Source organism: Lepidothrix coronata, unplaced genomic scaffold (assembly GCF_001604755.1).
Source record: "Lepidothrix coronata isolate B3197 unplaced genomic scaffold, Lepidothrix_coronata-1.0 Scaffold70, whole genome shotgun sequence".
NCBI lineage: Eukaryota > Metazoa > Chordata > Aves > Passeriformes > Pipridae > Lepidothrix > Lepidothrix coronata.
Window position 1 is genome coordinate 206290 of NW_016690250.1, and position 12212 is coordinate 218501.

A 12212-nucleotide genomic window follows, 5' to 3' on the forward strand; every position below is an offset into this window, starting at 1 on the left:
TATAATAAACATCTAGATTGATGTAAATTAGGTTACAGTTACGCAAGAGATTTCTCAAAGTCCCATTCAGACCAGTGGGACTCCTCAGACACTGACAATGTGTCACCTTGCTGAATCAGTGCTTTTACACATGAAAAAAAATGGATAGCTCAACTTTCTCCTAAAGCACGCACTGAAATGTCTCAATATTAAGAACTGTATTTTACAAGGTTTCATTCATATGAAATCAACTGGAATTTCACTGAGCCAGCTGCCGGTTTGGGAAAGCACTTTAGAACATTTACCCAATCCCCTCACATATGTAAGGTTTACATAAGTATCTAAGTGTTATTCTCAACTGGAAATGAGATGGTTAAACAATTACCCTATTTGAGTTCAAACTGTACTACTAGCTAGGTTAGCAAAATAAAGGCTGCCAGCAAATAACAGAGATAAGAAGTACACCATTCTATTAAAGTACTTTATATGTCTATGAGAAGCACTGCAACTTGACAGAACAATTTTCAATCTGAGACTCTACTTCTGGATCCTACAACTATGCTTCCTCAGATAATAGTTACACTTCCTCTTGCCTCACTTTCCTCATTTGTAACAATGAAGTCTGACACCCTTTAGAGCATTGAAAAAAACCCCAACATTTGCTCTGCCTAACTTGCTCCTTGTAACACATTAGCAAACCACCATGTGACTGCATTCACATCTAGCCATCACAATTGCTTATGGACACGCAATGCCCTGGGAACACATTTCCAGACAAGCAGAACAAGTCACATAAGCCTTTCCCTGATCTTGTTTACCTCTCCTTTATTGAGAAGTGGGAAAGCCACCACGCGTTCAACTACTCCCTCTTCACCCACGTGTACAAGTGGAGATGAAAGGAAGAAAGCTCTGCCAGTTCTAAGCAGCTGACCATGAAAAGCAGCATTTTATAGTGTCAGAGATCCTCAATGAATGGAAATTAAATCACTATGATTGAGTACAGAGTTAAGGAAGGCTACCTGCAGATAGACTATGTTGCAGATAGACTATGTCCACACTAGTAAATCAAGCAGTGCCAGGAATTAATCCCAGGAAACAGAATTCCCTCAGTCACAGACTGCTGAACTGTCAGACTGGCACAGCATTCTTCTAAGGCAGGGCAGCTACAGGTCTCCCATGCAATTTTGAGGTACAGTTTTGGATTTAACACAGGCCAGGTGCTAATCACAATCACTAGCTTGTACTCAGCTATCCCATTCTGGAAGGCAGGAGAGTTTAGCAGCATTGACAAGGGCCAATCCACAAGAGTTGGCTTCAGAACCAGAAAACAGCCTTGGGTGCATTTAATTAGCTGCAGAGAAGTGGTCATAGCCTCTCCAGGCTTCATCTGCTATTATTCCTAAAGGAATATTTTAAAAGTGGCAAATGCAACGATGAAGCATATAAGCATTGCCTGATCAGCACCACCTGACAAAAGTCACCTACGCACTGTAGCACACAAGAAGAAAATTAGAAATTAGTAGAGCTCATCTTAGCTTCTTCCTGTTTCCTCTGAGTAGGCAGACTTTGCATATGATCTACTAATTTCCACAGTCTCATTTATTTTCTCAGTTTAAAAAAAGACAAAATTTACACATTCAGAATACATTCTTATAGTAAGGCTACCCTCTACATGAATAATGTAGAATAGCGTAAGAGGCTGTGCTTCTGAGGGCTGATCATTTGGCAGTAAATATTTCAAATTATGGTTATTTAGAAATTATTTTTCTTCTAATTATTAGTCATTACCAAATTTGCTTCTGTAGACTAAAAATGTAATTACTGGTGAGTCTATTATGTTATCCTGGAGCTACAGCAATTTTGGCAAATACGTTTTCACAATAGAGAACTGTGCAAAAAAACAACAGTAAAAACACATTTGACAACTGACAATACACAGCTATTCCATGTTATTAATCTTGAAACAAATCTGAAGTTTTTTTACATTTTCATCTATCTAGAAACGGTCTAGTTAAAACTGCCCTGTTTATAATCTGATGCCTCTGACACCTTTGCTCTATGTTAGAATGTGTAAGCCGTCCCACAGAAAATGCATTATGCAAAACCCTTTTGCCACTGCTTAAGCATTCATGGTTTCAGTAAGGACAAACAATTTCATTTAACAGCCCCCTTGGGCACGGATCTAACTTGCTCTGACCATTTAAAATATGTATGTTACCTGTAAATCTTTACGTAAATCAACCGTTTTCTTGGAAAAGTGTTTTTATTGATTTACAAGGAAAACTTCATTATATGCTTTGGGTTTTATATATACATACATATATATATATATACATGCATACATACATATATATATATATAGTAGGCTGCACTGTATTATCTGACTTTTACAAAGCAAGTATGAGGAAAACCATGCAGCACACCCAAATAAAAATGACATACTCGTCTAAGTAGATGAAAAATCATCAAAACCAAGCGAGGCACTTCTATTTTTTTCCAGGAGCCACACGCACACCGTACTGACACCGGCAGGTTCAAGAGTTGTGCACAAGCAGGAGCCTAAAGAAGCAGGTGACAGCAAGAAGCCAGCCCCACCCCGTGCCCCTGACCAGCGGCCCGGAGGGCCGGTCCAGGAGAGCCGAGGGGAGCCAGGCCACCTCCTGGGGACGGAACCCCGGCGGAAGCGCGGCCCCCGCACGCCGCCTCCGCGCCGGCACCACCGCCGACGAAGGAGCAGGAGAAGAAGGAAACCCCCCACGGGCGGCCCGACGGGCCACGGGACGCGGCCGAGAGCGCCCACCTGGGGCTGGCAGCGCTCCCGCCCCCGCTGCCCGCCCGCGGCTCCGGCGGCTCCACTGGGAGAGGGGGCGCCCGGCTCCGCGGTGCCCACTCAGCCTCCTCGGGGCGCCGGCCCCCGAACCGTCCTAGCCCACGGATACGGATCCTCGGGGCTGGAGCGGCTTCCTGGCCGCGGGATCCCGGCTGGGGCGAACCGGCATAACCGTGCGGCGCTCCCGGCGCAACTCTCTCCCCACTCCTGCCGCCCGTCCCGCCGGCCCCGCGGAGCTGCTCCCGCTGCTGCCCGGCAGCGCTCCTCGCCCCGGCTCGGCTCACCTCACGGCGCGGCCGGTGCCCTGCGGAGCCCGGCGCAGCACAAGCGCGGCCTGAACCCATCCCTCCGGGAAGTTTCCTGCCATCGCAGCAGCTGGGGAAAACAAAAGCTTCAGAGCCGGGAGCGGGAGGAGGAGGAGGAAGGGAAGCGCAAGCGGAGAAGTGAGAGGCATTGCTCGCCCGCCGCGCCGCTGCGCTCGGCTGCCGACTCCCGCGGAGGACAGCCCGCTCAGCGCCGCCTCCCCATTGGCTTCGGCGGCGCCTCTGCTGCCCGAGCAGCGCCGCGGAAACGCCGGACTGAGGAGCAAGCAGGCGAGCCAGCGCCTCTCTCCCCTCCCTGCCTCCGTCCGTCCCTGCCCGGCGCCGGCAGCTCTCCCCGCACCGCGCGTCCCGCCGCCGCAGCGCCGCCGAGCCCCGCCCGCGCCGCGGCTCCGCCTCCCGGGGGCGCGCGCACGCTCGGGCCGAGTGGGTCCCACCGCCCCCGGTGCCCGTGGGCGCTCCCGATGGAGCGGCCCCGCCGACCCTCCGCTCCGCACCAGCGGGCAGCTCGGGCTGGGCTGAGCCGCTCCGCAAGGCCACCCCTTCCAATTCTCACCGCCCAGCGCCAGCACGCTGCTCCTGTAAAGTTGGAGGCGTGTCTTTAAAAACCGAGGTAAAAGATGCTGAAAAGCAGGATTAATAAATGCAGAGGAGCCCCAAGCTTCCTGCCGGGCAGGGACATAGATATGTTATGTGCTTGGTGGTACTGCAGTCCTTGTGTATATAAAGGGAAAATTAGTATATCTCTAAGAGTCACTTTATCACAGAGAGTTGTGCTAGATGATTTTTAAGGACTAGCCTTCACAAGCCTTTATGTCACAGCTAACTTGGTAAGGGGGAAGGTTTGCCAGACAGGATGTAGTTAGCAACGTTAAGGTCGCAGAGTATGTGGCATTGGCAGCCCTATCGCTTCCGAACTGGGATAGGGTGACTGCTGATGCTGAGAAGTGCAAGGCCATAAATTGTAGTCTCAAGCCAAAGTCTACGTGGTTCCGGGTAGCTTTTTGTGGTTTTCAGTAGTTCTTTCAGTAATTATGTATTATTGACAAGACTCACTATATCATAACAAATAGCTGTACAAGGATGTAAACTGATATGAAAACTCTGTATTGTATTACAAAACTTGATGTCTAAAACAAGGAAGAGTCTTTAAGAATCCCTTTTCCTATTCAAAGTGCATTTACCTGATTGCCAGCTAACAAGTCTCTACATCAGATCACAGCTGCTCACAGTGAACTCAAACCATGAAAGAAGAGAATGAGGAAGCTTCTCATTCTCCCACATGGATCTCTTAAGCATGCAGCTGATGGGATGCCAGCAGAATGCTAGCAGCTACATCCAATCAAAGCACTGATGCTTTGATTTTTGAGAAGTTCAGGTCTTGATTGAGTTCAGCAGCCACAAGGCTGAGAACTGCAAAGCTAATACAGAGAAAAAGCAATTCTTTATGACAGCTTTAAAAAATTCTTTACTGAGTAAAATTATTTCTTTATTCCTACATCTTGTGTAACAAGTGGGTGTGAGCACTTTTTTGGTTGTAATTTCCCATCAGAGAAAAATTGCTGTTAAGTTCTGCTGCTCATTTGGAATGCATAAGGAAAAGAACCTGTGGACCTTATTTGTTTTGTGGGACGCACTCTGAACTCCTCCCGTCTGAAATAGGCATAACTAACCAGTGAGAACCTGCTCTACTGGAGCTTCTGATTTGTTTTGCTGTGGTTGGATAAAGTTTTTCAAGGCTTTTTCTAGCATAGGGGAGGCATGATATATTGATTCGATTTGAAAATTCTCAGATATTATCACTGCACTCCATCTTGTGGAAGAGGCAACAATGTGTTTTTAAATGATCCTGTTGTGGTTTGTTTGAGTAATTAAACCTAACAATGTTTCGTTCTTACTGCCAAAGCAAGCAACTACATATAGCAGTGGATACAAGAAGTTGCTTAATTCTCAGTCTGCCTAATTGTACCCAATGGATTTGTGTAAATGTCCCTTGGTTTAGGTATGAGCTTCACATCTCCTTTTCCTTTGTTTTTGGAAGGAGCTTTAGGAAAGCATTTGGAAAGTCTAATTTGAAAAGAGAAACTAAAGCAGAAAAGAATCTGCTTTCTAGGTGAAGTTGCCGAGGAGCAACCAGATATGTGAGAGATTTGGGGATGATGATCTGTGGGGATGTGTGGCTGGGGGGAAGACTCTGCCAAGCAGGACTGTGTAGGGAGCTGACTGGTTGGGGTTTTGGTTTGTGTGGGTTTGCTGGGTTTTGTTACCCCTATATGACTCACAATAATCTAGTTGTATCTGGACACTATTGAGGATTACTATCTGTTTTACCAATAAAAAAGAAACAAATGATGAGGTTCTCTCTGTTCTTCTGAAACTGCCTTTCATGGTTTGTGACCTTTTTCTCCTTGATGTTCAGTGCTGCTTTGGGAAATCAAAATAGATGCTGAGGCAACAGCTATGAACCATAGCAAGGGCATAGTCATATGTGTTTGTGTCTGGCCAGGTTCAGAGAAAATTGAGAAACTTATCTGGATTCACTGCTATGGAAGGGTTAACCTTATAATAGTTACCCAGGACAAGCTTGAAGATAAAGCCATTTAACCTTAATGAATAACTTAAAATACAAAGGGCTAGTTATTCCGGCTGTTCCTTGGATGGAAAAAAAAAGATTTTCTCGAGAAAAGACTGTAGAAAAGCTTAGTCATTCAGACCCAAAGAAACAGGGAAAAACAGGAAGAAGTTAGGAGGAAATTCTTTTGTGCAAATGAGGATCTTCCGAATTACCTCACCCCAGAAGTAGATTTCACAGGGAGACTGAATTTAATTAGCAGCCATAAACTGTGATTTTCTTTTTCTCTTTTTTTTCCCAGAATTCTCCTCTCTCTTGCAGTAGCAGAAAAACATGCACCTCTGTCTGTTGTGGTGTGGAACAGCAGTGCTGAATGAAGCACTGGCCTTTTCTGTTTCATTTACCAGGGAGAGCCTTGGACAACTTGCTGATTGCTGGTATGTCTTACTGCTCCAAACTGTGCTAAGTCTGGTAAAGTAGAAATGATCTAAGTAATGCCTCAGTGCAAACAAGGCCTTGAAGGTGGAATGTCTCTTTCTGTCTGCTATTCTAACATTGGTCTCATTAGTTCCTGATGTAATACTAAAGGCAGGGAATCATCACTGACTACTGTATTTGTTAGCCTTTTCCAGATTCTTTGGTCATCTTCCTGGAGCAATGACTCATCACTTCATCACTGCACTGATTACATTAAATTGTTATTATTATTACAATATAAGTAACATAATGCTTATGTTAATTCACTTTGTGTGGAACTGTCAGAATTCCTGAAACAGTCCTCAATTGAAAGCATCCTACATGAACATTTTGGCATTACTTACATTCTTCCTAATTATTCTATTAATATTTATTATATTTAATTCTGTTCAGTGATGGTTTTTGATATAGTATGCGAAAACTCGGACCAAATGGTCAGACCGTTTTGTGAAACCATTAGTCTCATTTGAAAGGAAATCAGGACATAACATGACTGCTCTTTCTCTTAAAGAGGTCAAAGAGTAATGTTGGGGCAGACTTGAAATGGAAGAAAAATGAAGAGTCTGCATTTTAAAACCATTAAACACAGATGATAAAATGATGCAGTTAGGGTTTTGGTGGTTTTTTTTTTCTAATAGTAGCAAGAAAATATGCAGATGAACAGAACAAATGTCAGATGTTGAAAGATTTTATATTTGCACTTATTTTATTAAGCAGTTAGTTGTATACAATCCCAACAGAGTCTCGAGTTTCAAGGCTGGCTCTGAACTCTGTGCCCTGGAGAAAAGAAAGATTTTAAAATGTAGTTTCTGGTATATCCGACATAAAAAACACCCTTATCATCTTTTTTGCTTGTTTTTTCTTTGTAATAGAGTGAATTTGAAGATATGAAAAACCACAGCATAGTGTAACAATGAAGGAACAATACTAAGATCTGACCTTGGTGCATTTATTCATGTGCTTGAAGTTACACAAGTCTTTTGCTCTGTTTACCACAGTAACTAGCGTGAGGTAAGAAAGACTGGGTGAGTTAAGGACCAGAGTGAAAAAACAGGCTGCTATTTTGAAACAGAAATTTATGACACTGATCTGAGCATTTGTACAGAAGGCTGGTGAATTGGAGCTGAGTTTGAAATGTAGCATGAAAATGCTTTCACACCTTTTTCTAGAAAAGTAAAATCCTCTAGAGCCATGTTTGCAGTGCAGCAAATATCAACTAGTCATTTGCTCACAGCTTCAGTTCTTTGTTTTCTATCCTGTTTTCATTCTGAGGGTAAGAGAGAAAGCAAAATTTGTGCCATTGCCAAGCAAATATGAGATAATTTAATATATAATTTCAGGTATTGGCACGCGTTCAGTCTCTCTTATCCTCTTTTGGCCATCTGACTGCTATTGAAGTAATATGTCTTTTATTTCTCATAGCAAAGATGAAAAGATGGTCAACAAACCTCATAAATTCACCTGCCTCTCAAAGGCCATTTGCTGCTTCAGTTGCTACTGTTTGCCTTTGAAGCAAGATAAACGAGCTCTACTGCATCTCTGCACCATTCACATCAATACAAAAAAAATGTTGTGGGAAAATTCAGCATTCAGTTTCCACTCTATAAGACCCTGAAGTGTCTGGGTCTTCAGCAATTGTAATCATTTAGGAAGCTTGTGGAAGTGGAGGACATGGCACAGAGTTGTCTCCAATGTGATATTTTGCCCCTAAAGCTCAGTTCTGAGAACCATGTATCTTCATCCCATGTCCCAGTTTTAAGAAATGGAGAAGACTTCTAACACTTCTCTTCATTTGGACTCTCACGTAATAGAACCAACCAACCTCCCCTTGTAGTTAACATGCTGGACATTTCCTGGTATTTCTGATCTTGGCAGGGAGGCTATGTCCAGTATTACTGAAATTGATACACTCTTTTTAATATGACATTTGTTTCATTTTGTTCTGTAATCCAGGAACCAGGGGCAAAAAATTCTTGATGCATAGGTTTCCTAGAGAGGAACAATAAACTTCTTCCCCCACTCTCTGCCCTTCCCTCCTCCCAGTTTAATGTTTCTTGTGCTTCTATGCAGAGACGGTAATAAAAGAAGTGTAGTCTTGCCCCCATCCCAATCCCAGATGTGCCTGGTTTTGGAATTTTGCTACTGTCACATTCAGCTTCATATCTACTCCAGTTACTTGATACAATTTTCAGTAGAATCTTTGTGGTACATATTGGTATCTTTGTTTTCAAAATTATTTTTACTGATAACATAGGAATTAAAATTAAGTCTTTATTTTTCAGCAAATGCTTTGGGATCCTTACATTATAGTCTAGTGAAACTAGCTAGAATGGCTTTTCAATGTCTTAATGCAGGAAATTATCTACAGTGCATCATCTGAACGTGTCCAGTGTTTTGTGCAACTACACTGTCTAAGAAGAGGATAACACAACAGGACTTCTGCCACAAGCACCTTTCTTTTGTGATGTCACAAATTTGGTAAGGCAAAATCTAATTCTGTGCATCATGTTAGAACTGTAGCCATTCATTAATCAGCAAATTTGACTTTTAATAGATGCTGTAAATCAAGATGGACAACATAGATGGTATTTATTAGAAAATTACAAAGAGTCCCTATAATAATACAGGTTTCTGAACTGCTAACCAATGACAAATGCCTCACAGATCCTCCAATTAAATAAAAACAATGGTGAAAAACTCATTTATCATTAAAAGAGAGCATTACCTTAAGTAAGGTAAACCATTTACCACTGAGATATATCTGTGTTGGAATCCCCTTCTATGAATGAACAATTAACTTCAGCAAAGAATGAACATGAAATAATGAGTTTAAAACAAAATTTTCTGTTCAGTCAATTTAATAAGAATATAAAAATTTTACTGTGGTGTTGCACATAATTTTCATTTCTCTCTTTAAAAAGGTTACTACCCTATTTTAACTACACCTGAGATTGGGTAAGTTTTCGAATTCTTTTTAAGTACCCTTTGTCCTAAATATTCCTTACTATTTTTAGAACAGCACTAGTAACTTAACAGTGACTTTCACCTGTGGAGGCCTTTACAATTCACACTCCTCAGAGAGAATGAAGATGTCTAAGAACATACATGAACATGGGAAATGCCCCACTGGATTGGACTGTGGATCTTTTTTTTGTCTCAGACAGGGGTAAGAGACCCTGGTGAACATCAGGTATTTTGTGTGCACATCAAATGAGGAGGCTGCCATCTCTTCTCCAGAAATGCTCATTGAACTTCTAGCTGCACTTTTTCCTCTGAACTTTTTATTTATACACTCCCTAACCAAGGCCCTTTCCAGTTGCAGGGTCTCCTCATCAACGGCTTCCAGGCCCTGCCCGTGTTGGTTGTTAACATCACCAAAAGAAGTAAGCTTGATGGGGGGATCCCGGTGACAGTGGGACCTGTGTCCTTTCATTCCATCATCCTTCCACACCTCCAGGCAGAGCATCACTGGGCAGCATCCACCTGCTCCTTGGTTAACCTTCGAGAAGCGACGGGTGATGTCAGGGCTTCTCTGCTTCATGCCCTCCTCCAGTTCCCTATCTGTGTATTTCCAGTTCTGTAACTCTTCCCTTTCTATCATTTGTTGTTCATTGCTGTTCAATTTTTTCTCCTTGTTTTCATTACCTATAGCCCTCTCCCTCCCTAGGGGGCCTTCAAGGTTTTGCTAATACATACCTAAACAGAAAAACAAATAGAAACAGCAGCAGTAGGAGAAACTATTCACAGAGTGCACACAAGCTTGGCCACCTTCTTCAAACCATGTTCTTTGTACTCCCCTAGCTTCCATGGCTCTTATGAAGATAAATCGTTGCTTAGTCCTTTCACTATCCATTTTTTGGATTTTTTGTATGTGAACTTATCCAATTCTTGTCTGAACCTACTGTTGGGATCTGCTGCCACAACCTCTTTCAGCAGCAAGTCTAAAAATACACTAGCCACTGTTTAAATTAATGTGTTATTTTTATCTGTTTTAATTCCACCAAATAAGCCAAAATTGTAATGTGGTGAAAAATGGTTCTATATTCATCTTTTCAGCCACCTCTGTGATTTCATAAACAAGTCTTGCCACAGCGCTCTCCCAGTTGATAATTTTTTAGTCTGATCTCATAAGACAGCCGCTACCTTTAATCCCTTTAATAATTGCAATTGTTTGATATGTATCTTCCCTAACTTTTATCAGGTCCTATTCCAGGACCAAAACTGTAGAGCATTCAAAATGTGGATACAATAGAGTTGCATTAGAGGTAAGGCAAAATGATGCTTTCTCACTACCATTTCAGATTATGCCAAACACTGGGTTTTGCCTCTTGTTTGACAAACTCATGCAGGGATTTCAGAGAATTTCAGTCTCAAGAACTTTAACATTTCTGAGCTGTATCTGGTCATAAGATCTGGAAGTGCTTTGTGACAATTTGTGTACTTCAGAGAAAGCTAATTAAATACTGTTGTTAAATTTTAGAAGCATTTCAGTTAACCAGAATTTCATTCTGAATCCCATAAACGATTACTTTTTACCATTTTTCATATCATCCATGAATATGTCTATTGGTCCCAGTGCTGTAGGTCTTCCAAAGGAACACCTCTACTTGGAGTGAAGTGGAATTCTAGTTTAAATAAGCTCAAATGTATCTTTGGTATAAGGCAGACAAGGTGAAAACACTGTAGATCTTAGCTAGGAAGACAACATAGAGAGCAAATTGGAATTATTTTTGGATCAGTACCTGAGTCCTATGATAGAAAAGCCAGCTGCTTCTTCTGTGGTTGATGATCTCCATGCTGAGTGTAGAAGAAGGAGGGGAATGAGTGCTCCTTAAACATCATTGAAATTTTCATAGGTTTTTGGGAATTTTCTTAATTCCTTAATTTTCAATGCCCGAATATCAAAAGTGAACAATTAAAGTTTTTTATCAGAGACTTTATGACTTTGAGCTGTTTGTGTGTGTATGTGTACAGACATCCCGTATATGATGCACTCTTTGACTTGAAGGCCTTGCACTCAAACAAACAGGTACTGGGTGAGGAAAAAAATTTGTTCTTATCCATTTGACATAGAGGTGTAATGGCTATCTAGCAATCAGACATTTTGCATATTACATTTTGCTTAGCACATTAGTTCTTACCTATTCAATATCCACATGAAACAGTAATGTATGACACCTGTAAAGGCAATTGCAGAAACAGACAGCAGGCTGTTCTTTTATAAGGTTCTTTGCTGGTTTAGTTTTGTATTTTAAAAATCCAGATATTTTAAATTCATTTTATAGCAAATAAAAGAATGTGCTACCTGTTGGGTTTTTTTAGGGGGGAATGTTGTAAAATATCCAAAGAATAAGTAAAATGTCCATTTAAAAATGAAGAATTTCACACCATTCTATTCTTACGAATGCTGATTACTGGGGAGGAAAGGGTTGTTGATGTGAAATCTCTATGTCCTTTTAGAGCAACTCTGTTGTTAAAAGGAGACATGTTTGAAGAGTGAACCTTTTGCTAATGATGAGCATCCCCTTTGCATTTTGCCTTCAAATGGAAGATCTGTTTTGTTTTGTTTTTTTTTTAAATTCAGGGAGGAGGTGGTTACAGCAAAGTTGTGCTTTAACTGAAAAATTTGATAAAGCCATCCTTTTTTTCAATTTCAGATCATGTTTACTGAAGCATGTTTCTCCTGATTGCTCTATATAAAGTCCTTTCTAATGTTATGATTGATGCCTCTAAATACACAGGCAGTGAGATGGCAATCACCAAGAAGGGAGAAAAGACATGAATAAATTTAGAGTTGAAATTCAGAACGTTTCTAATCATCAGAAGAATCAGGTTCTGGAACAGTTTTTCAACAGAAATCATGGTGGGATGAACTCTTTTCAGTACAAGATGACATCTGTGATTTCCAGCTCTGCCAATTTAATCGGAAGACTGTAACACAGCCTGGAGTCTTTATTTCTTGTGCAGAACGAAGAAAAAAGAAAAAAGTCTGAATTCCCCAGTCTGGGCATCCTACTGTCTATGTGGGGACATA

General features: G+C 41.6%; 1 protein-coding gene and 1 long non-coding RNA gene across 4 annotated transcripts in view; one reads left to right on the forward strand and one right to left on the reverse strand.

Annotated features, from left to right (window-relative positions):
- The window catches only part of GPR63 (G protein-coupled receptor 63), a 29249-nt gene extending 25982 nt beyond the window's left edge, over nt 1–3267 (reverse strand). For 2 of the 3 annotated variants that reach the window (XM_017818738.1, XM_017818740.1), the window contains exon 1: nt 3094–3267. The gene's annotated coding sequence lies outside the window, so the exon portion shown is untranslated. Of the gene's footprint in view, nt 1–2779; nt 2865–3093 lie in introns of those variants that run through there. The other variant, XM_017818739.1, reaches the window with a different exon arrangement.
- Nucleotides 3268–6009: 2742 nt separating this feature from the next.
- Nucleotides 6010–11073, forward strand: LOC108499141. The gene is made up of 4 exons (XR_001875437.1): nt 6010–6138; nt 7051–7189; nt 8533–8656; nt 9495–11073. It is a non-coding gene; the product is annotated as an uncharacterized LOC108499141 (long non-coding RNA).
- Nucleotides 11074–12212: the final 1139 nt, after the last annotated feature.